A 21901-nucleotide genomic window follows, 5' to 3' on the forward strand; every position below is an offset into this window, starting at 1 on the left:
AAGTTCACAAGATCCTCCTCTGGTCAATTGGATGGTAGTGTTCTCCTCTGCTTTCCCTTTCTCCCCCTAACCCTAGAACCTCAGGAACTTGACCAGAACTGCTCTCTTTTCATTTAATATTGGAATCACCTTAGTTCTGAAATAGTCAGCTACTTAATATGAAACCCATAAGGTGTAACTGAGTTTCTTCAGTCAGTCCCAACATACTTCCTTTGAAGTACCATTTTCACTTCATCTAATGTCCTTCCCTCTTTCCAAATTGACCAAAGACTTTTCCACAGCTGGTAGAAAATTTTTTTAATTGGTTGGTTTGATTCTCTAGAGATCTTTTAGATCTAGATCTAGAGAGACTTTAATAATACCTAGTTCATACCTCTGATTGACTGACATGGTTCAGCTCTTACTCTAATCCTAAGATCTTTTCTCCCTTCTACAAGCTGTGCTTAGGATATAAGGAAAGTGTTTCCCACATTAGTAGAGAGGCAGACCTAAATGAAATAATATATAAAGACTGCGGTGGGCCAGGACATTGTTCTAAAATTAATTTATTCTAAAAAATACATAAATAAAATTAATGTACTCTAGAGACATTTATTCAATTAACATAAGAACTAAGCTGAACCACCAGTACTCAATGCTAAATCATATCTTAACTATGGTCTAAGAAAGTGATGGTAAATGTTTTAACAACTGCATCCTCCAAAAAAATGCATATCTGACACACTTATAAGTTTAATCTCAATTATTGAAAGTTTCTCTAACACTTTCTTAAGTCTAGATAATGGACAAAACAATCAGTCAAGCCCTGTAGTGTTCACCAATTTCTGAGGTTTAAATGAGCAAAGTGGAAATTTAACAATTAACTCTGGATCAGAGATTGATTTCAGCATACCCTTGTCTCTAGGGTAATATTATTTCATGAATTTAGAAGGAAAGCAGATAACATCTGCATCACTGAGCTCACTGAAACAAAGGTCCTAAATAGATTCTGGAGTAATGAGTAGAATGCTTTATATTTGCATAGTACCATTATAGTTCACAAAGCACTTTCTCCCAATTTATTTTGTTTGATCTTTATAAACCAAGTGAGCTTATGAGCTTGCAGATTGAAGTCAGCTAATTATTACTCTGGGGAGCTGAATGCATGATTATTTGGGACCCTGATTGCTTCACCTCCCATTTTACAAGTGAGAAAATTTCTATTTTCATTCAGTGAACTGTCCAATAGGGATACAGTGAGGATATTTCAAGTATATTTTAAAAATATACTTGAACTAGGGTCTTGTACCCAGGGCTCTTTTCATAACACTCCAGTTGTCTCCCATTCTTCTTCTCATTTGCTAAAAATGTGCTTAGAGAATTCAGAAAAGACTAGGAAAACATGAACTGAGGCAGAATAATGTAAGCAGAACCAGAAACACAAAGACCACAGCAATGCAAATGGAAACAAGAGCCAAACTGAAAACTGTAAGTATAATGACCAAGTTTGTCCCTGGAGACATGAGAAAATGATGCAATTCCTTTCCTTCTTTGAAGAGGTGAGGGACCATGAGTATGAATCCCTGCATTTTGTCTGATGGTTAATGTGTTAGTTTTCCTTTGTTACAAGAGATGATTTCTCTGGGCAAGGGATGCAGATGGGATATATTCAGACAGCAAAGTGAAATAAAAACAAAATATATCAATAAAATTAAGAGTTTTTAAAAATATATGTTTCAGGGGGTTACCAAAGACAAGGATTCCTGAAAGTAGAACTTTTTGACTTACAAGTACCAATTACCAAAATGGTGGTCAATTTCAATTATTCCACTTTATATGGTTATATCTATTTTTATGGTTTGTTATTCAAAAGAAACACATTAAAAAGCCATTATTGATGTAACTGGACAGTGAAGAGATTTTAATAGTAAGAAAAATACCTAAATATTACTATTGGCATGAAGCAGGTCAAGAAGATGGCTAATATTATAAATCCTGCCTACTGTCATATTATAGTAAAACTTAGACCTAATGATCTTAAGAGACAAGTTTTATCAGCTTCAAATTCTCCAAAAGAGTGCTTAGTCAAATTCAAGATGATACTTTTCTGGAATATTGCCAGACTCATTTGAAAAATTTTCCATATATAATCATAGTGAAAAGGAGTTCTTGACAATTAATGAGAAACCTACTTCAACAGGGGAATTTTTATAGAAGTTTTATATAAAAGTATCATCATTTTTGTTATCATTATTAATGGTAAGAAATAATGTTTATTTAACCATTCATAACCTCTCCTATAAGGTAAGTATTGGGCTACATTTCCTTAAAGATAAGAAAACTAAGATTCAAGAAAATAGAATGAGATACCTATGGTTACACAGTTTGCAAATGTTGAAGACAGGATTCAAATCCAGTTCTCCTAATTCTATTTCTACTATACCACACTGCCTCTTATAACAATATTTTACTGTCTTCTCTTAAATTCTTTCAGGTAAAATTGATCTCTCTGGTCTCAAATTTCCCTGGATTCCTCATTGGCACATACCTCATTCTCTGTAGTGTGTTTGGGTTTTGAGGTACTTGTCCTTCCATCTATAACCATCTCTCCAGAACCTGGAACCACTCCCATAACCACCACTGCCACCCATCAAGTTCTAAGTTATAACCTCCTTAAGAGTAGAGCCCATGCCAGATCTCTATTTATATTTTTAGACTTGGAACAGTGCCTTGCTCATAATAGACATTTTATAAATCTTTGTTGTTTATTTGCATTGCTAGATATGGAACATGGCTGATATTGTTATTTGTAAATATAATCGAAGATTTCTATTCAAATGTTACCTTTTATCTTTTCTCCCTTTAATGTCTCCTCTAGAAGAACTGACAGTTTGCCTTCCACTCATCAAGAGCTATTGATTGATGCCTGTTCTATATAAAAAAGGACAGGTAGTAATTGTTAACTGTCCCTCACTCCCTAAAGACTAATGGAAAAATAGTCCCTACCAAAACAGAACTCAGAAGATTTCCCAACTTATTCCAAATGCTAAAACTAAAGGACAAAGGTCTCACATTGGGACCTGATATTTTTAGTGCACTTCCCTGAAAGACAAAAGGAGGCTTCCTGGGCAGTGGGGTGGGGGGTGGGAGTGGTGATGAAGATCTGGCTTCTGCCAAAGATGGAAATCAATCCAGTATAGAGGGATACAGCAGGGAGAAAACAGTTCAACCTTTCATCTTCCCAAGACATCCCGTTGGCTGCCAAAGGAAACTACAGCCTGCTCTATTTTGTTTATATTTTACATTATATTGAATTTTTAACCAGGGCTCATGCTGTGCCCTCTTATCTTCAGATTATTATTTACACCAGGGCCCATGGCGATGGTAATTTGGGGTCCAGCAGGAAGATCACTATGCCTTTCCCCTCGCATTAAAAGTCAGGGGAATGCAAAGAACAGCAGTCAAAAAGCCAGGCAAGAAGTGGTTTCTGCTTGGGAGGGGGGAGCCTGCTTTGGAACAGGAAGACACACTATGGGAGGAGAGTGAGATCTTTTTTGCCTTTCATTTTCTCCTGAGAGACACTTCCCTTCCACCATATGGGGTGCAGGGTGCAAAAAGCTGCTGCAGGTGGACTGTAGTTCCCTTCCTGGCACATGGTCAAGTGGCTGCTGATTGCAGAGACTCCATCTGCTGGTGGTCCCAATCAGATGACAGGGAGTCAAGCAAAAGACCAGCATGCCCCAAAGCCACTCAATGCCCTGGAGCAGAAGGCAAAGACAAGCTAGGTCTGGAGAGCAGACAATCAGGGATCAGTGCCCAGAGACAAGATCAGACTTGGGGAAGGGGGGTGGGGGGGTAAGACACACAATTCGACCACTGGGTGGCACTATACTAAAGCCACCAGTCCAGGGGTCTTACCAAGGTCTCTCTGGCACATGCCCAAGAGATTATCCTCCTACTTTGCCATAGTGGACTACATGGTTGAGCAAGCTAGGGCGGGAGGGGAGAGGGCGGAGTGGTTCCTAACAACATAGATACCCTATTTTTTGATATTTTGAATAATATTGTTTTTTATTCCTCGGATAAATCTTTAACCCAGCCAAGCAAGCTTTTTTTCCTAAAGCTTGCTTAATCACACAGCCTAATGGAGCAGAAGGAAAGAGGAACCTCTGAGACATGTGTCAAAGAGACCTTGACAAAAACACTGGGCTGGTACTTGAGTATAGTGCCACTGATGGGTAAATGATACTCCTTCAATGAATAATTAATTCATTATTAAGCAAATTAAAATAATATATTAAATAATAAATATAATAATAGATTAAAAACTATTAATTAATTAATTGATACTCAATCTGCCTATAGGCAGCACATGAGTAATTATGGGTAGTTATACTTCAGTGCCCAATCTGCCACACAGGATACTCACCAAATAGGCACATCCTATACTTGTGTCACAAATTGTAATTATCCCAACTTCTCCTTCTTCATCCCAGAATCCATTACCCAAGAACTTAGCTATTGAGCATGTCAGCTCATTTTTTTAACCCTTTGCCTCTTACTCCTGCATGAACCCTCAGGGGGTTTTCCTGACTTTCTTCTGGTGAGTTGAACATGAAAATGAGTGACTAAGTCTTTTGGCTATACATCCCAAGTATGTATAAGATAAGCTTTTCTGAAACACTTCAGCTGATCTCTCAGACTTCTGAGTCCCTTAAGACCTTACTATCCAGTATCTACCTACGTACCCCTGTTTAACCCTTCCTGCAATCCTTTCCCTGCTGCTGCTTACATTAATGTTCCATAAATTAGGATCTTCCTCATCTAGTTCTTTGCCCTCCCCAAAAAATGTCTCATTAGACCTCTTTATTCCGGGTATCCCTTGATTTAGACAAAGAAGGACATTTCTATAGGCATTAAAGTTTTGTGTTAGCTATATAATTCCAGATTGTTAATCCATGTATTTATAATCAATCATTCCAAACATTTAAGTACCTACTATGTGCCAGGTACTGAACTAGGACCTGGGGATACATTTTCAGGATGGAGGATGCCAATGAAAAGTGAGCCCCTTATAGGTCCACAAGGTATACCAACTAGATAATACTATTGGAAATCCTTTCAATCTTCTGCTACCTCTATTCTCATGAAAAACGTTGGCCAGATAGAAAACAAAATCATGAACTCCACGGTAGAGGCTAAGGATAGAAATCAGTTCACTGATTTCTATCTGAGCTTCTGAATTGTTTTTGCTCTTTTAATTCTGGTCAGATTTCTCATTGGTAAGCTGTATGACATGGAAATATTACTCTGCCAGAACCAAGAAAGAAAAATCCATCCTCATAGCTCTTCTATAACTACAAAGAACTAGTGAAGGTGTTAGACCTCTTTCTGGTGGCAGCTAGAATAAACACATCTGAGGAGAAATATTAAAAATTGTTGAGTGGAAAAGTAAATGGTGATTTCAGGGATAAAGGTATAAGAATCTACTTGATTCCTACTAGGGAAAGGCACTCATATCCCAACTTTAAAGAATAACAACAAAAGTTGTACCCATCAATCTTTGTTATTGTAGATGCCAAAATATTATTTTTCATATATGAATGTATTTTGAGGTTATTACTTTTTTAGGAGATGATTAGATCTCAAGTAATAAAACACTCAAAAATGCAGATATGCAAGCAAGTGGTTGCTTTAGTGGGCAACAAAGAATCTGCTTCTTGGACATCAATTCAAAGATTCATAGGGAGAGCATAGCTTCCCACAATTTTCTTGTTCCTTTGTGAAGATATATTATAACCACAGATAGAGATGGCTTACATGGACCTGGGGGTTTTATCAGATCTGAGAAGATAATGAGAGATAGGTAGGGTTGCTCTTACATATTTCTCAGGAAATCTCCCCCCTACCAGATAATGAAGTACACAAAGACCTTTGAGTTATCTCTCTAGTGCATGCTCCTTATTTGTTCCTGTTATGTGTCTATTGAGTACCCCTCTTCTACTCCCTCATCCCCAGGCTGAGAGGGAAATATCCACTGAGAGGAATGGCTCTGGTATTCAGTATTGCCAGTGCTTCTGGTAGAAATTCTGTCCAACATGAGAGGAAATATGGCTTGGTTTCCAGTACATGAAATTATTTTACAATATATTTCTTTAATTACTTTTTTTGCTCATCTGAGTATTTTGTTTCTGGAAAGATATTTCCATTCCAAACCAAATTATTTGTTTCCTTTTACATGTGTAGGTTTCTAGAGTTGAATTTTATCTTCTCTTAATAAGAAGGTCTATTTTGTTTGAAGACATTTATTTTGTGATATCCTAGGTAAAACACTATAAAGTCGCTCTTTTAAAATCCTACTGGTACAAGATAGGGTCCCCACATTGGGGCCCCATTAAGGTAATTAGTTACATCAACAATTGCAACAAAGGGTTCATCCTTAATGCTCCCAAGTGCTTAAACTTGTTCTCAGTCAGATTAATTTGATTTTTAGTGTCATACAACAGTCAAAGAAGCCAATGAAGAAGCTTCTTCCCTGGCTGCCATTGGAATTTTAACTGTAGTGGTCTAATTTCTTGGTGTCCCTCATCCAAGTCTGGTGCCTATCTTACATGGCTGGACCCAATCTGCCAAGGACTACCCAGTTGCCTCACCAGAGTACCTGTGAGGGGTTTTACATGGTGCCCTGCTTCCATCTTCCCCCCACTTACCTTTTTCTGCCTCTCATTATTATATATTATTCATATATATATATATATATATATATATGTACCTGAAGATTTATATATAAATACAAATCTTCAGGTTTAGCTCTGATAGCCCTAACTCCACAGAAAGTTGGGGGAGAAATCTCACAGACTTACAGTTAACTAAGCTTGTCTCATTCTTCCTCTCTGCTTTCATTTCTTGGCTATTTATTTCTATCATCGTCATCATAACAACACAACATCATAACAATAATAATAATAGCTAGGATTTATATAGTACTTTAAGGTTTACAAAGAGCTTTACAAATATTATCTTATTTGCTCTCTATTATTTTGAGGAGTAGCCTAGGGACAGTCTCCTCACAGATCCTCTCCTTATAAAGCTATTGGGATTTGTATTGTGGCCCATTCCCCCCTCTCTCTAATCCAATTGGATTGACTATCCTCCCCTGTAGAAGGCAAAGTCCAAAAAAAATCCCACTGAGTAAAGCTCTGAGAGAACACAGACCCTCACTCCCCGGTCTCATTTATGAGATTTAATCCACAAGCCCAAATTTCCTATTCATCTAGATACCAGACACTTGAATTAAGGCATCTCAGGATCTGTGGGGTCTTGTCATCCTGACTACCTCCCTCTCTGAAACACAAGGCCTTTGTGCCACCACCTCCTGTGCCATTATATCCTTTGTTTTACATGAGGATTATTCCAGGAGTAAGGAAGTACTTGAAGTATAGGTAAGCAAGTAAATAATTTTTTTCCTGATATGCAAAAGATGTAGTTCTTAAGCAGAGAAATGAGGAGAAATGGGGAGCATCTCAGTATTCCTGTTCTCCTGTAAACATGGGCTCATTGTCTCTCAGTGACTCCCAAATTGAGGCAACCCAAATAAAGCTAAGCCTGAGAAATCCAAGAGGAATAGGTTGGGTGTTGTGGTTCAGTCATTTTCAGGCATGTCCAACCCTAGTTGGGTTTTCTTTTCTTTTTTTTAAGTTTTAGAAAATTTTATTTTGTTAATTAATTTAGAATATTTTTCCATGGTTATGAGATTCATGTTCTTTCCCTCCCCTCCTCCCACCCCTTCTTGTAGCTGATGCGCAATTCTACTGGATTCTACATGTGTCATTGATCAAGGCCTATTTCCATATTATTGATATTTGCACTGGGGTGATCATTTAGAGTCTACATCTGCAGTCATATCCCCATTGACCCATGTAATCAAGCAGTTGTTTTTCTTCTGTATTTCTATTCCCACAGTTCTTCCTCTGAATGTGGATAGCATTCTTTCTCATAGGTCTCTCAGAATTGTCCTGGATCATTGCATTGCTGCCAGTAGAGAAGTCCATTACATTACATTGCACCACAGTGTATCGGTTTCTGTGTACAATGTTCTCCTGGTTCTGCTCCTTTCACTCTGCATCAATTCTTGGAGGTCATTCCAGTTCACATGGAATTCCTCCAGTTCATTATTCCTCATAGCACAATAGTATTCCATCACCAACATATACCACAATTTGTTCAGCCATTTCCCAATTAGAGGGCATCCCCTCACTTTCCAATTTTTTGCCACCACAAAACACAGCTATGAATATTTTGGTACAAGTATTTTTCCTTATTATCTCTTTGGGGTACAAACCCAGCAGTGCTATGACTGGATCAAGGGGAAAGCAGTCTTTTAGTGCCCTTTGGGCAGAGTTACAAATTGGCATCCAGAATGGTTGGATCAATTCACAACTCCACCAGCAATGCATTAGTGTCCCAATTTTGCCACATCCCATCCCTAGTTGGGTTTTTCTTGGCAAAGGTACTGGAGTAGTTTGCATTTTCTTTCTGCAGTTCATTTTATAAATGAGGAAACTGAGGCAAACAAAGTGACTTGCCTAGGGTCACACAGTTAGTATTTAAGCCACATTTGAACTCAGGAAGATGAGTCCTCTTGACACCAGATCCAGTACTCTGTCCATTGTACTGCCCAGCCACTCCTATTATGTTGAGTCAGATCTAAGAAGATGAAATTTAATAGAGACAAATGTAGAGTCTTAGACATAGGTTAAAAAAGTCAACATAAGAAATCCAAGATAGGGGAGGTATAATTAGATAGAAATGTATCTAAAAAAGATGGGGTTAATACACATGCTAGTTCAATGTGAGTTAACAGTGTTTGTCACAAAAATAACTAATGTGAGCTTAGTCAATATTAATAAAAAGCATGATGTCTGGAACTGGAAGAGTAATGGTTCTATTGTATTCTTTTTTTTAACATTATTTTATTTGGTCATTTTCATACATTGTTCATTGGAAACAGATCATTTTCTTTTCCTCCCCCCTAACCCCCCCCCTTCCCTAGCCGACGCGTGATTTGTCTGGGTATCACATGTGTCCTTGCAATGAACCCATTTCCTTGTTGTTGGTATTTGCATTAGGGCGCTCATTTAGCATCTCTCCTCGATCATGTCCCCTCAACCTCTGTAGTCAAGCAGTTGCTTTTCCTTGGTGTTTTTACTCCCTCAGTTTGTCCTCTGCTTGAGGATAGTTTTTTTATTTTGTTTTTTCTCATAGATCGCTGCCGGTTGTTCAGGGACATTGTAAAGCCATTACTGGAGAAGTCCATTACGTTCTCTTGTACCACAATGTGTCAGTCTCTGTGTACAATGTTCTCCTGGTTCTGCTCCTCTCACTCTGCATCACTTCCTGGAAGTTGTTCCAGTCTCCATGGAATTCCTCTTCTTTATTATTTCTTTTAGCACAATAGTATTCCATCACCAACATATACCACAATTTGTTCAGCCATTCTCCAATTGATGGGCATCCCCTCATTTTCCAATTTTTGGCTACCACAAAGAGCACAGCTATGAATATTCTTGCACAGGTCTTTTTCCTTATTATCACTTTGGGTTACAAACCCAGCATTGCTATGGCTGGATCGAAGGGCAGACAGTCTTTTATCGCCCTTTGGGCATAGTACCAAATTGCCCTTCAGAATGGTTGGATCAATTCACAACTCCACCAGCAATGCATTAATGTCCCTACTTTGCCACATCACCTCCAGCATTCATTTCCTTTGCTGTAATGTTGAACAATCTGCTAGGTGTGAGGTGATATCTCAGAGTTGTTTTGATTTGCATCTCTCTGATTATAAGAGATCTAGAACACTTTTTCATGTGCTTATTAATAGTCTTGATTTCTTTAACTGAAAATTGCCTATTCATGTCCCTTACCCAGTTTTCAATTGGAGAATGGCTTGATTTTTTGTACAACTGGTTTAGCTCTTTATAGATTTGAGTAATTAGACCTTTGTCAGAGGTTTCTATGAAGATTTTTTCCCAGTTTGTTGTTTCCCTTCTGATTTTAGTTACATTGGTTTTGTTTGTAGAAAACCTTTTTAATTTGATGTAGTCAAAATTATTTATTTTTCATTTTGTGACTCTAAGTCTTGCTTGGTTTTAAAATCTTTCCCTTCCCAAAGTTCTGACATGTATACTATTCTGTGTTCACCTAATTTACTTATAGTTTGCTTCTTTATATTCAAGTCATTCGTTCATTCTGAGTTTATCTTGGTGTAGGGTGTGAGGTGTTGATCCAAACCTAATCTCTCCCACACTGTCTTCCAATTTTCCCAGCAGTTTTTATCAAATACTGGATTTTTGTCCCAAAAGTTGGGGTCTTTGGGTTTGTCAAAGACTGTCTTACTGAGGTCATTTACCCCAAGTCTATTCCACTGATCCTCCTTTCTGTCTCTTAGCCAGTACCAAATTGTTTTGATGACCGCTGCTTTGTAATATAGTTTGAGATCTGGGACTGCAAAGCCACCTTCCTTTGTATTTTTTTTCATTATTTCCCTGGATATCCTTGATCCTTTATTCTTCTAAATGAACTTTGTTATGGTTTTCTCTAGTTCAGTAAAATAGTTTTTTGGTAGTTCAATGGGTATGGCACTAAATAGATAGATAAGTTTGGGTAGGATGGTCATTTTTATTATGTTAGCTCATCCCACCCATGAGCAATCAATGTTTTTCTAATTGTTTAGATCTAGTTTTAATTGTGTGGAGAGTGTTTTGTAGTTGTGTTCATGTAGTTCCTGTGTTTGTCTCGGCAGATAGATTCCTAAGTATTTTATATTGTCTTGGGTGACTTTAAATGGAATTTCTCTTTCTAATTCTTGCAGCTGAACTAGGTTGGAGATATATAGAAATGCTGATGACTTATGTGGGTTTATTTTGTATCCTGCAACTTTGCTAAAGTTGTTGATTATTTCAATTAGCTTTTTGGTTGATTCCCTGGGATTCTTTAAGTAAATCATCATATCATCTGCAAAGAGTGACAGCTTGGTCTCCTCGTTGCCAATTTTAATACCTTCAATTTCTTTTTCTTCTCTAATTGCTACTGCTAGTGTTTCTAGTACAATATTAAATAATAGCGGTGATAATGGGCATCCTTGTTTGACTCCTGATCTTATTGGGAAGGCTTTGCATTTTTTCCCATTGCAGATGATGTTTGCTGATGGTTTTAGGTATATACTGTTTATTATTTTTAGGAAAGGCCCTTCTATTCCTATACTTTCTAGTGTTTTCAATAGGAATGGGTGTTGTATTTTGTCAAAGGCTTTTTCTGCATCTATTGAAATAATCATGTGATTTTTGTCGGTTTGTTTGTTTATATGGTCAATTATGTGGATGGTTTTCCTAATATTGAACCATCCTTGCATTCCTGGAATGAATCCTACCTGATCGTAGTGGATAACCCTTGTGATGACTTGCTGGAGTCTTTTTGCTAGTATCCTATTTAAAATTTTTGCATCTATATTCATTAGGGAGATTGGCCTATAGTTTTCTTTCTCTGTTTTTAATCTGCCTGGCTTTGGGATCAGTACCATGTTTGTGTTGTAAATTGAATTTGGTAGAACCCCTTCTTGGCTTATTCTGTCAAATAGTTTGTATAGTATTGGGGTTAGCTGTTCTTTGAATGTTTGATAGAATTCATTTGTGAATCCATCTGGACCTGGGGATTTTTTCTTAGGGAGTTCTTTGATGGCTTGTTCAATTTCTTTTTCTGATATGGGGTTGTTTAGGTAATTTATTTCTTTTCTTTTAGTCTAGGCAATTTATATTTTTTTAAGTATTCATCCATATCACTTAGATTGCCATATTTTTTGCCATATAATTGGGCATAGTAGTTTTTAAGATTGCCTTGATTTCCTCTTCATTAGAGGTGAGCTCTTTTCATCTTAGATACTGTCAATTTGGTTTTTTTCTTTCCTTTTTTTAATTGGACTGACTAGTACTTTGTCCATTTTATTTGTTTTTTCAAAGTGCCAGCTTCTAGTCTTATTTATTAAATCAATAGTTCTTTGACTTTCAATTTTATTAATTTCTCCTTTGATTTTTAGGATCTCTAATTTAGTCTTCATCTGAGGATTTTTAATTTGTTCACTTTCTAGTTTTTTAATTTACATGCCCAATTCATTGACCTCTGCCCTTCTTAATTTGTTTATATATGAACTCAAGGATATAAATTTCCCCCTGAGTACTGCTTTGGCTGCATCCCATAGGTTTTGAAAGGATGTCTCACCATTGTCCTTTTCTTCAATGAAGTTATTAATTTTTCTACAATTTGTTCTTTAACTAGCTAGTTTTGGAGAATCATATTGTTTAATTTCCAATTTATTTTTGATTTATCTATCCATGTACCCTTACTAATTATTATTTTTATTGCACTGTGGTCTGAGAAGGTTGCATTTATTATTTCTGCCCTTTTGCACTTGTTTGCAATGATTTTGTGCCCTAGAACATGGTCAATTTTTGTGAATGTACCATGTACTGCTGAAAAGAAGGTGTATTCCTTTTTGTCCCCGTTTATTTTTCTCCATATGTCTACTAACTCTAATTTTTCTAAGATTTCATTTGCTTCTCTCACCTCTTTCTTATTTATTTTTTTTATTTGATTTATCTAGTTCGGATAGGGGAAGGTTCAGATCTCCCACTCGTATAGTTTTTCTATCTATTTCATCCTTGAGCTCTTCTAGTTTCTCCTTTAAAAATTTGGATGCTCTGTCATTTGGTGCATACATATTGAGTACAGATATTTCCTCATTGTCTATACTGCCTTTTATCAGGATGTAATTACCTTCCCTATCTCTTTTAACTAGATTTATTTTTACTTTGGCTTTGTCCGATATCATGATTGCTACTCCTGCCTTCTTTTTATCATTTGATGCCCAATAGGTTTGGCTCCATCCTCTTACTTTCACCCTATGTGTGTCTACCTTCCTCATGTGTGTTTCTTGCAGACAGCATATGGTAGGGTTTTGGATTCTAATCCACTCTGCTATTCGCTTGCATTTTATGGGTTAGTTCATTCCATTCACATTCAAAGTTATGATTATTAGTTGTGTATTTACCAACATTTTGATTTCTACTCCTGGTCCTGCCTTTTCTTCTTTTACTATTTACTTCTATACCAATGTTTGTTTATAGTCAGCCCCTTCCCCCCCCGTTCCCTCCCTTATTTTACTTCCCTTTCTACCCCCCTCCCTTCTTTTTCCTTTCCTTATTTTCCCCTGTAGTCTTTTTAAAATTTTCCCCCCACCCTCTCCCTCCCTTGTACTGCTTCCCTCCCCACCAGTCCATTTTTTACCCTTCTACTCCCCTATAGGGCACAAATCTATTCTCTTCCCCAATGGATTGGGTTGTTCTTCCCTCTTTGGGTCAGTTTCAAAGTACGTAAGAGTTGAGTATTTCCTGTCTCCAACCACTTTACCCTTCCAGTGTATTGATGTTCTCCCCCCTCCAGCCATGAGAGTCTTTGTGACGTATAAATTTACCCCCATTTGTTTTTTCCCCATTTCTTTTAGTCATAACCTCTTTTCTTTTTTAGCTCTAGTCATGTATATATATATGTGTGTGTGTGTGTGTGTGTGTATGCATACACATGTATATGTATTTATGTATGCATATATCTATACTATTTATGTCTTGTCCTTTCATCCTATACAGTTTGTCACTGTTCCCTCTGAGTATAATTCTTCTAGCTGCTCAGGTGATAGCAACAGTTTTTAAGAGTTACCAATGACCTTTTTTCTTATAGGGATACATATCATTTTAACTTATTGAGTCTCTTATAAAATTTTTGTTGTTGTTTTGTTTGGTTTTTTCCCCTCTTTTTTAATTACCTTTTGATGATTCTCTTGAATTCTGTGGTTGGACATCAAATTTTCTGTTCAGGTTTGGTCTTTTATTTATGAATGCTTGGAACTCTTCTGTTGTGTTGAATGACCATACTTTCCCCTGTAAGAATATAGTCAGTTTTGATGGGTATTTTATTCTTGGTTGTAGACCTAGTTCCCTTGCTTTCCGGAATATCGTATTCCATGCCTTTCGGTCCTTCAGTGTGGATGCAGCCAGATCCTGTGTTAACCTCACCATGTTTCCATGGTATCTGAATGGCTTCTTCTTGGCAGCTTGTAATATCTTTTCTTTCATCTGATTGTTTTTGAATTTGGCTATAACATTTCTTGGTGTTGTCAGTTGGGGATTAAATACAGGGGGTGATCTGTGGATTCTTTCAATCTCCACTTTCCGCTCTTGTTCTAGGATCTCGGGACAGTTTTCCTGAATAATTTCCTCTAGTATTATGTCCAGGCTTTTTCTTTTGTTGTGGTCTTCTGGTAGTCCAATTATTCTTAAATTGTCTCTTCTTGAACAATTTTCTAAATCGTCTGATTTGTGAATGAGATGCTTCACATTTTCCTCAATTTTTTCATTCTTTTTGTTTTGTTTTATAGTGTCCTGCTGCCTTGTGAGGTCACTTAATTCTAGTTGTTATATTCTGATTCTTAAAGATTGGATTTCATCTCTGGCTTTTTGGTCGTCTTTTTCCTTCTGGTCTGATTTTCTTTGAAGATCATCTTTCATCCTTTTTACCTCATCTTTCATCTCCTTTGCCTCATTTTCCAGGTGGTTGATTTTGGCTTTCAAGACACTATTTTCTTGTTTTAGTTCAAATGCCTCTGTTTCCAGATGACTTATCTTAATTTTTAAGTTCTTTTCCCAATTGTCTTCAGCCTCTCTTAGTTGTGTTTTGAGTTCTTCCACAGCCTGTATCCAATTCGCTGGGATTTCTGGTTTATTGTTTGCTGATCTCTCCCCCTCTGTTCCATTTGCTGAGTAGTAGCTGTCTATTGTAGTTTCTTTCTTCTTTTTCTGTTGTTTGTTCAAATTCACCCCTTCTTTGCTCCCCATATTTGTCTGTGCTCTTGTTCCTCTCATTTTCTTTGTTTTGGGGGGGACTTCTATCAGTCTCCCCTCTTGGAGCTTTAACAGAAGATCTCTTGGTGTAGTCTCTGGGGGAGGGTTGTTGGGGGTTTGAGCTTCCCTGTCCTCTGGAGGCTTTTGATTGGCTTAAAGTCCAGCATGAGGATGGCTTAAAGTCTATCCAATGAGGATGGGTGGGGAGCCTGGGCTTCCCTGCGTTCTGGAGACTTTTGATGGGATTAGATTCAGCTGGTTCTTTCAGAAGACTCTGCTCTCTAAGGGGGGAGGGGTGATGGCCTCCCTGGGCTCTGAGGGCTCCTGATGGGATTAGGTTCAGCTGGTGTGGGCCAAATGATCCCTGAGCCAAAAGAGAGAGAGAGAGAGAGAGAGAGAGAGAGAGAGAGAGAGAGAGAGAGAGAGAGAGAGAGAGAAAGAAAGAGAGAGAGAGAGAAAGAGAGAGAGAGAGAAAGAGAGAAAGAAAGAGAGAAAGAGAGAGAGAGAGAGAAAGAGAGAAAGAGAGAGAAAGAGAGAGAGAAAGAGAGAAAGAGAGAAAGAAAGAAAGAAAGAAAGAAAGAAAGAAAGAAAGAAAGAAAGAAAGAAAGAAAGAAAGAAAGAAAGAAAGAAAGAAAGAAAGAAAGAAAGAAAGAAAGAAAGAAAGAAAGAAAGAAAGAAAGAAAGAAAGAAAGAAAGAAAGAAAGAAAGAGAAAAAAAACCAACCTCCTCCTCCACAATTTGTGTTTAATGCCCGGAGACTGGCCCAGGTTACTTTCAAGGCAAGCTCTTTGGAGCAACCCCTTTGCTGGCCCTAAGGTCTCTCTCCTTTCAGTAGCTCTGAGGGCTCCTGATGGGATTGGGTTCAGCTGGTGCCCTAAAGCTGGGACCTCCCTTGAGACTCAGTTGGAAGGACCCTGCCAGGGGGCTACAGGCTTCCCCCTTCTCTCTATGTTTCCCTGCCATCTGTGTTGGGCGTCCCAGAGACTGGCTCAGGTTGCTTTCAAGGTGAGTCCTTCAAAATAGCCAGTCCTGGGGCCCTTTTGCCGACCCTGAAATTCCTGCTGCTGCAGTGGGCTCAGCACTCTGGGTTGGGGGGATGGGTCCTGGGACCTTCCTTCTGCCTGCCCCTTAGATCCGAGTGATCTAGAGTTTTGGCTTTTGGGAGGCCATACCTTTTGATCCAGGTCCAGGAGGAGGGTTCCCCGGGTCTGTCCTGTTGTTCAGCTTGAATTTCGGTGTCCTAGGAGCTCTCAGTTTGTGATTGGTAAGGAAGGGTTTCTGAGGTCTGAACTTTTGCAGCTTCTAAGCCGCCATCTTCGGTTCTATTGTATTCAGCTCACATCAGACTGTATCATACTATTGTATTCAGTTCTGAACATCCCATTTGAGGAAAAAAAAATTGAGAAAATTAAGAGCATTCAGAAGAGAACAACTACAGCACTAAAGGGCTTTTAGATCATGCCATGTGGAATTCATTGAAGAAGAATATTTGGTCTGGAAAAGGAAGGACTCAGTGAGGGCATAATAAATGTCTCCAAATATCTAAAGGCTGCCCTGTGTTTCTGTGGGTTTTTTTTATTATCAATGAATCAATTTTATGACATGTAAAACCAATCTGTGCCATGATTCTTCCATCAACAAAACATGGAATCTAGAATTATGCCTCTTCCCATTATCTATTGTGTCCAGCCCTGAAACAAGCCACACGCTACCCTCAGAATGAACTAGAATCTTCTTATGTAAGGTTTTTAACCTGTTAATCATTGACAACAGAATTAAAACATTGATAAAATTATCTCTGTTCAGTCTTAGCTATTGAACTATAGCTATTCAAAGGGGGAAAAGGTTAGAAATCAGTTTTTAAAAAACGTCTAAAACCCTAGAAATGGAACATTTTCCTATCCTAACTGAAAAGAGCTTTTCATGCTTGTTTTACTTGCTATAGAAGGCAAAATTAGGAGTGATGGATGAAAGATGAAAAATGATAAATATAAGATGATGTTCCAAAGAGACAAATTTAGGCTTGGTGAAAGAAAAACCTTCATAATAATAGAGTTTCCCACAAATGGAATGGACTACCTTGGAAATATATATATATAATTTGAATTTATTTATTTGTCTGTTACATTAAAATTCACAGGTATCATCATATAACAAACACTATGTCTTGCTTGTTTCTTTCTTTGGAGGTGAACATACACAAGTCATTCTGCAAACATTAATTCTGTTGTTATATATAATGTTCTCTTTGTTCTCATTCCACTCTTCATAACTTTATGTAAATCTTTCCATGTTTTTCTAAAATTAGCCTGCTTCTCATTTCTTATAGTTCAGTAGTATTCCATCACAATCTTATGCCACAATTTGTTTAGATATTCACCAATGGATAGGCATCACTTCAATTTCCAGTTCTTTGCCACCACAAGGAGAACTGTGACAAATATTTTAGAATTTAACTTTTCCTCAATCACTTTAGCAAATAAACCTAACAGTAATATTGCTGGGTCAAAAAATATACACAGTTTTAAAATTCTTTGGGCATAATTCCAGATTGTTCTCTAAAATGGTTAGACTGGTTCACAGTTCTATCAATAGTGTATTAATGCCCCATTTTCCCACATCATCTCTAACAATGGTCATTTCCCCCTTTAATTATTTTAGTCAATCTAATAGATGTGAGACGACATCTCAGAGTTAGATTTAGATTTCATTTGACTTAGAGCATTTTTCATATAGTTATATATAGTTTTGATTTCTTCATCCAAAAATTGTTTATATATTTTGATCTTTTATCAAATGGGGAATGTCTCATATTTTTATATATTGGACAAAGTTCTTTATACATTTTAGATATGAGACCTCTATTTGAGAAACTGTTTATAATTTCTCCCCCCAAAGTACTACTCTCCTTCTAATCTTCTATGCAACATTAATTTCATTTGTATAAAATATTTTAATTTAATGTATTCAAAATTATCCATGTTATATTTCACAAAGCTTTCCATCTCTTGTTTATTCAGATTCTTCTCTCCATAAATCTGATAGGTAATAGGTTCCTTAGTAGGTATATTGTAAAATGAATTCTGCTATCTTATAAAGTTGATTCCAACGCTGAAATTTTATGAAAATGGGGATATTAGTCATTACACTACTTGCTTCATGTCATTTTGAGGAAAGAACTTAATGAATTGTAAAGTGATATAGCAAACATATCAGCTATTTTGGTGTTTATAGATGGTTAGGTCATTTGGTTAGGATGCTCTGCTAGTTCTCATTCCATTTCATTGCTCGTAGTTCATTGCCATGTCTTCTCTGCCATGGTCACAGATTGTACCTCTGAACCTGTCTATCCTATTGATGGATGCTTTGGATCATAAATGGAACCAAGGGGGCAGCTGGGTGGCTCAGTGGATTGAGAGCCAGGCCTAGAGATGGGAGGTCCTAGGTTCAAATCTGGCCTCAAATACTTCCTAGCTGTGTGACCCTGGGCAAGTCATTTAACCCCCATTGCCTAGCCCTTACCACTCTTCTGCCTTGGAACCAATGCACAGTATTGATTCTAAGACAGAAGGTAAGGGTTTAGAAAGTAAATGAATGCATGGATGAATGAATGAATAAATGAATGAATGAATGAATGAATGAATGAATGAATGAATGAATGGAGCCAAGTCTGAGAATATGGATGACAGGGAAATCTATTCACACTACTGGGAAAGAAACAACTGGTGGTGAGTTTTGCCTATGTACAAATGTTTAAACATATTCTAAAGGAATTCATATGACTGGATTCACATATGGGTTATCTGGGAGAGTTTCATGAAGAAGGTGAGTTTTGAGCAATATTTAGAAGGTAAGAAAAGGGATTTCAGGCTCTGTACTGTCTTGACTAGAAGCTAAAAAAAAAAAAGGAAGTCCTTACCAGGTCCAGAAAGAGCATCTTAAGAGCTCAGAGTTTGATTGCACCTTCAAATCAATTCAGAGTTTAAATGGCCCATCCACATACCCATCCATAAGGGAGGGACAGCTTGATATTCTCATTCTGTTGGAAACAGTGGCCTTGTTTATCCCAAACAGCCCTAGATTAAGCTGATTTTGCTATTTTTAATCTCTCCGGAAATAAGCAAAGAAGAGAAGCTTAATTGCAAACAGATTGAACTTTACATAGGAAATATGTAGGTCCCTGGAGGCACCTAGAAAGTGATGGTCTGAAATTCAAACCCAATCCCTCCCTCCCCTGCTTCCATCTCAAAGACACTTAGTCCAGGGACCAGAGAAAAGCTATGTACCAAGCCAAGCAAAGGAATTGGAGTGTCTCTGGTTAGGCAAATGCTTCAGCTGCTTTGGACTGGACAAATCCCCTCCAATCTGGCCTCCTCTCCCACTTTTCCAGCGACTCAGCCCAGAGCTACCATGGATGTGAAGAAAGTGTTGAATGGGAAGCAAGAAGATTTTATAACTGACAAAGCACGGCTTCAGAAAGCCTCTAACATAATTTATATTCCCATAGGAACAGGTCCCAAATGCCCCATCCTCATTATTTGAAATATAGTCGAGGAACATGTAGCCCTCTTAGCAGAGTTCCAATTTATGTGACTTTGGGGCCATTTCTCTTGGCTGTGGCTAAGTCATCTAATAGTTAAAATGCTGGCTGGATTCCTGAATCTTACTCACAGCTGCATTGCTTGCTTCACTGCAGGAGGCTGGACAAGTCACTATGGCATGCTGTGCCTCAGTTTCCCTGCCTGTCACTTTGGACAACCATGACTGATGGTAATTCTGAATAGTCTGATGATGGGACTGGGCACTGAGGACAGTGGCAAGGGCTTGTAAGAGGAAGTTTCAGGGAGAGGGTTTTTTAGATTTATGGATTTCAAGTCAAAGTGGGAGAAATAAAAATAGACCAGAAGCCTCAGCCCCAGAAAGGTAGCCAGGGGAGATTAGCTACGCTGCCATCAGCATCACTCTCTCTTATGAAGTCATTGTGTTATTTTAACTTACATGACCAGGGCCAACCTTTGCTTAGTTGGGATTGGATGCTTGGGTTCTAAGCCACATGTGGGTACTGCTATTGCTGAGGCCACTCCAGGAGCTGGGCCTCTTCCAAAGGAAATCCATGCGGGATTCCAGGGCTTGGCTGAGTGACTTGACAGATGGTGATAGGTCCTTGAGTGAGGGAGTCAGAGTTAAAAGTACAGGAGAGTCCTAAAGGGAAGAACAGAAATTTTCTTCTTGTCATGTCCTTAACAAGAAACTTAAATGGGGTTTGAAAAGCCACTTCTGCCCAGAAGTCCACTCAATGGCTGAAGGATTCCATGTAGAGACTCAGGAGGCTAGACCCAAATGCTTCCTCTTGTAGTCTGGGTTAAGCAACCAATAATCTCTTTTGAAACCTCATGGCCTTTTCTCGGTGCTCTTTCTTCTTGAATTACTTCTCTGTTATCCTCTCTCCTCCTGGATACCCTCTCCTCTCTGGGTTTCTATGACACTCTTTTCTTGCTTCTCTTCCTTACTACTCTTTTTCATCTCCTTTATTTGGTCATCATCATGTCCCAGACCCTGAATGTGGATGTACCTCCAAAGTTCTACCCTGAGCTCCTTTTTCTTCTCTTGTCTATGTCTCTCTCCAAGATCATATCAACTCCCAAGAATTCAATGATCATTTCTATGCAAAGAATTGTCAGACCTATCTAGTCAATCTTAATCTCTCTTCTGTACTTTATCCACTTCCTCACTGCCAACCAAAGCTCTATCAACACTTTAAATTCAACATATCCAAAAAGAACTCACTCTTTTCTCCCCAAACCACCCTGTTTCCCCAACTTTATTTTTTTAAACCCTTATTTTCCATCTTGGAATCAATACTGTGTATTGGTTCCAAGGCAGAAGAGTTGTAAGAGCTAGGCAATGAGGGTCAAGTGAGTTGTCCAGGGTCACACAGCTGGGAAGTGTCTGAGGCCAGATTTGAACCCAGGACCTCCAGTCTCTAGGCCTGACCTTAATACTTAATACACCCAAATGCCCCCTCTCAACTTTCTTAATTCTGTTGAGAATATCACCAACCCTCTAAGTGCCACATTCATAAGCCCAGAGTTATTCTTGACTTTTCATTCTCCCTCACTCACCATACCTAATCATTTGTCAGCATTTCTTGATTCTGCCTCCAGAAAAATTCTCATATGCATCTCCCTCTCTCTTCTCACAGGATCACTGACCTAATTCAGGCCTTTAACTCCCCTTTCCTCAACTATTTCAAAAGCTTCCTAATTGTTCTGCCTCAAATATCTCTCCTCTGTGCAGTTACCACCATATTATGTCTTGCTTACAAATCTCCAGTGATTCTCTATTGCCTCTATGAGCAAAGACACATTTCTTTGTTTCCTTTTTAAAATCCTCCACACAAATGACTATCCCACCCAAATTAATTTATTTATTCAGTGCCATACTGATCAAACTACTAAAAAAAACTATTTTATAGAATTAGAAAAAAATAATGACAAAATTCAATTGGAAGAACAAAAGGTCAAGAATACCAAGAGAATTAATGAAAAAAAAAATGTGAGGGATGGTGGCCTAGCAGTACCAGATCTAAAACTGTACTATAAAGCAGTAATCATCAAAACAATGTGGTACTGGATAAGAAATAGATGTGTAGATCAATAGAATGGGGTAGAGGTAAATGACCTCAGCAACCAAGTGTTTCATAAACCTGATCCCAGCTTTTGGGATACAAATTCACTATTTGACGAAAACTGCTGGGAAAATTGGAAAACAGTATAGTAAAAATTAGGTATAGATCATTATCTCACGACCTATGCCAAGATAAAGTCAAAATGGGTATATGATTTAGACATAAAGGGTGATAGTATAAATAAATTAGAGGAACACTAAATAGTTTGCCCATCAGATCTGTGGAGAATGGAAGAATTTATGATCAAACTAGAGATAGAGAACATTACAAGATGTAAAATGAATAA

Source organism: Monodelphis domestica, chromosome 1 (genome assembly GCF_027887165.1).
Source record: "Monodelphis domestica isolate mMonDom1 chromosome 1, mMonDom1.pri, whole genome shotgun sequence".
NCBI classification, from domain to species: domain Eukaryota; kingdom Metazoa; phylum Chordata; class Mammalia; order Didelphimorphia; family Didelphidae; genus Monodelphis; species Monodelphis domestica.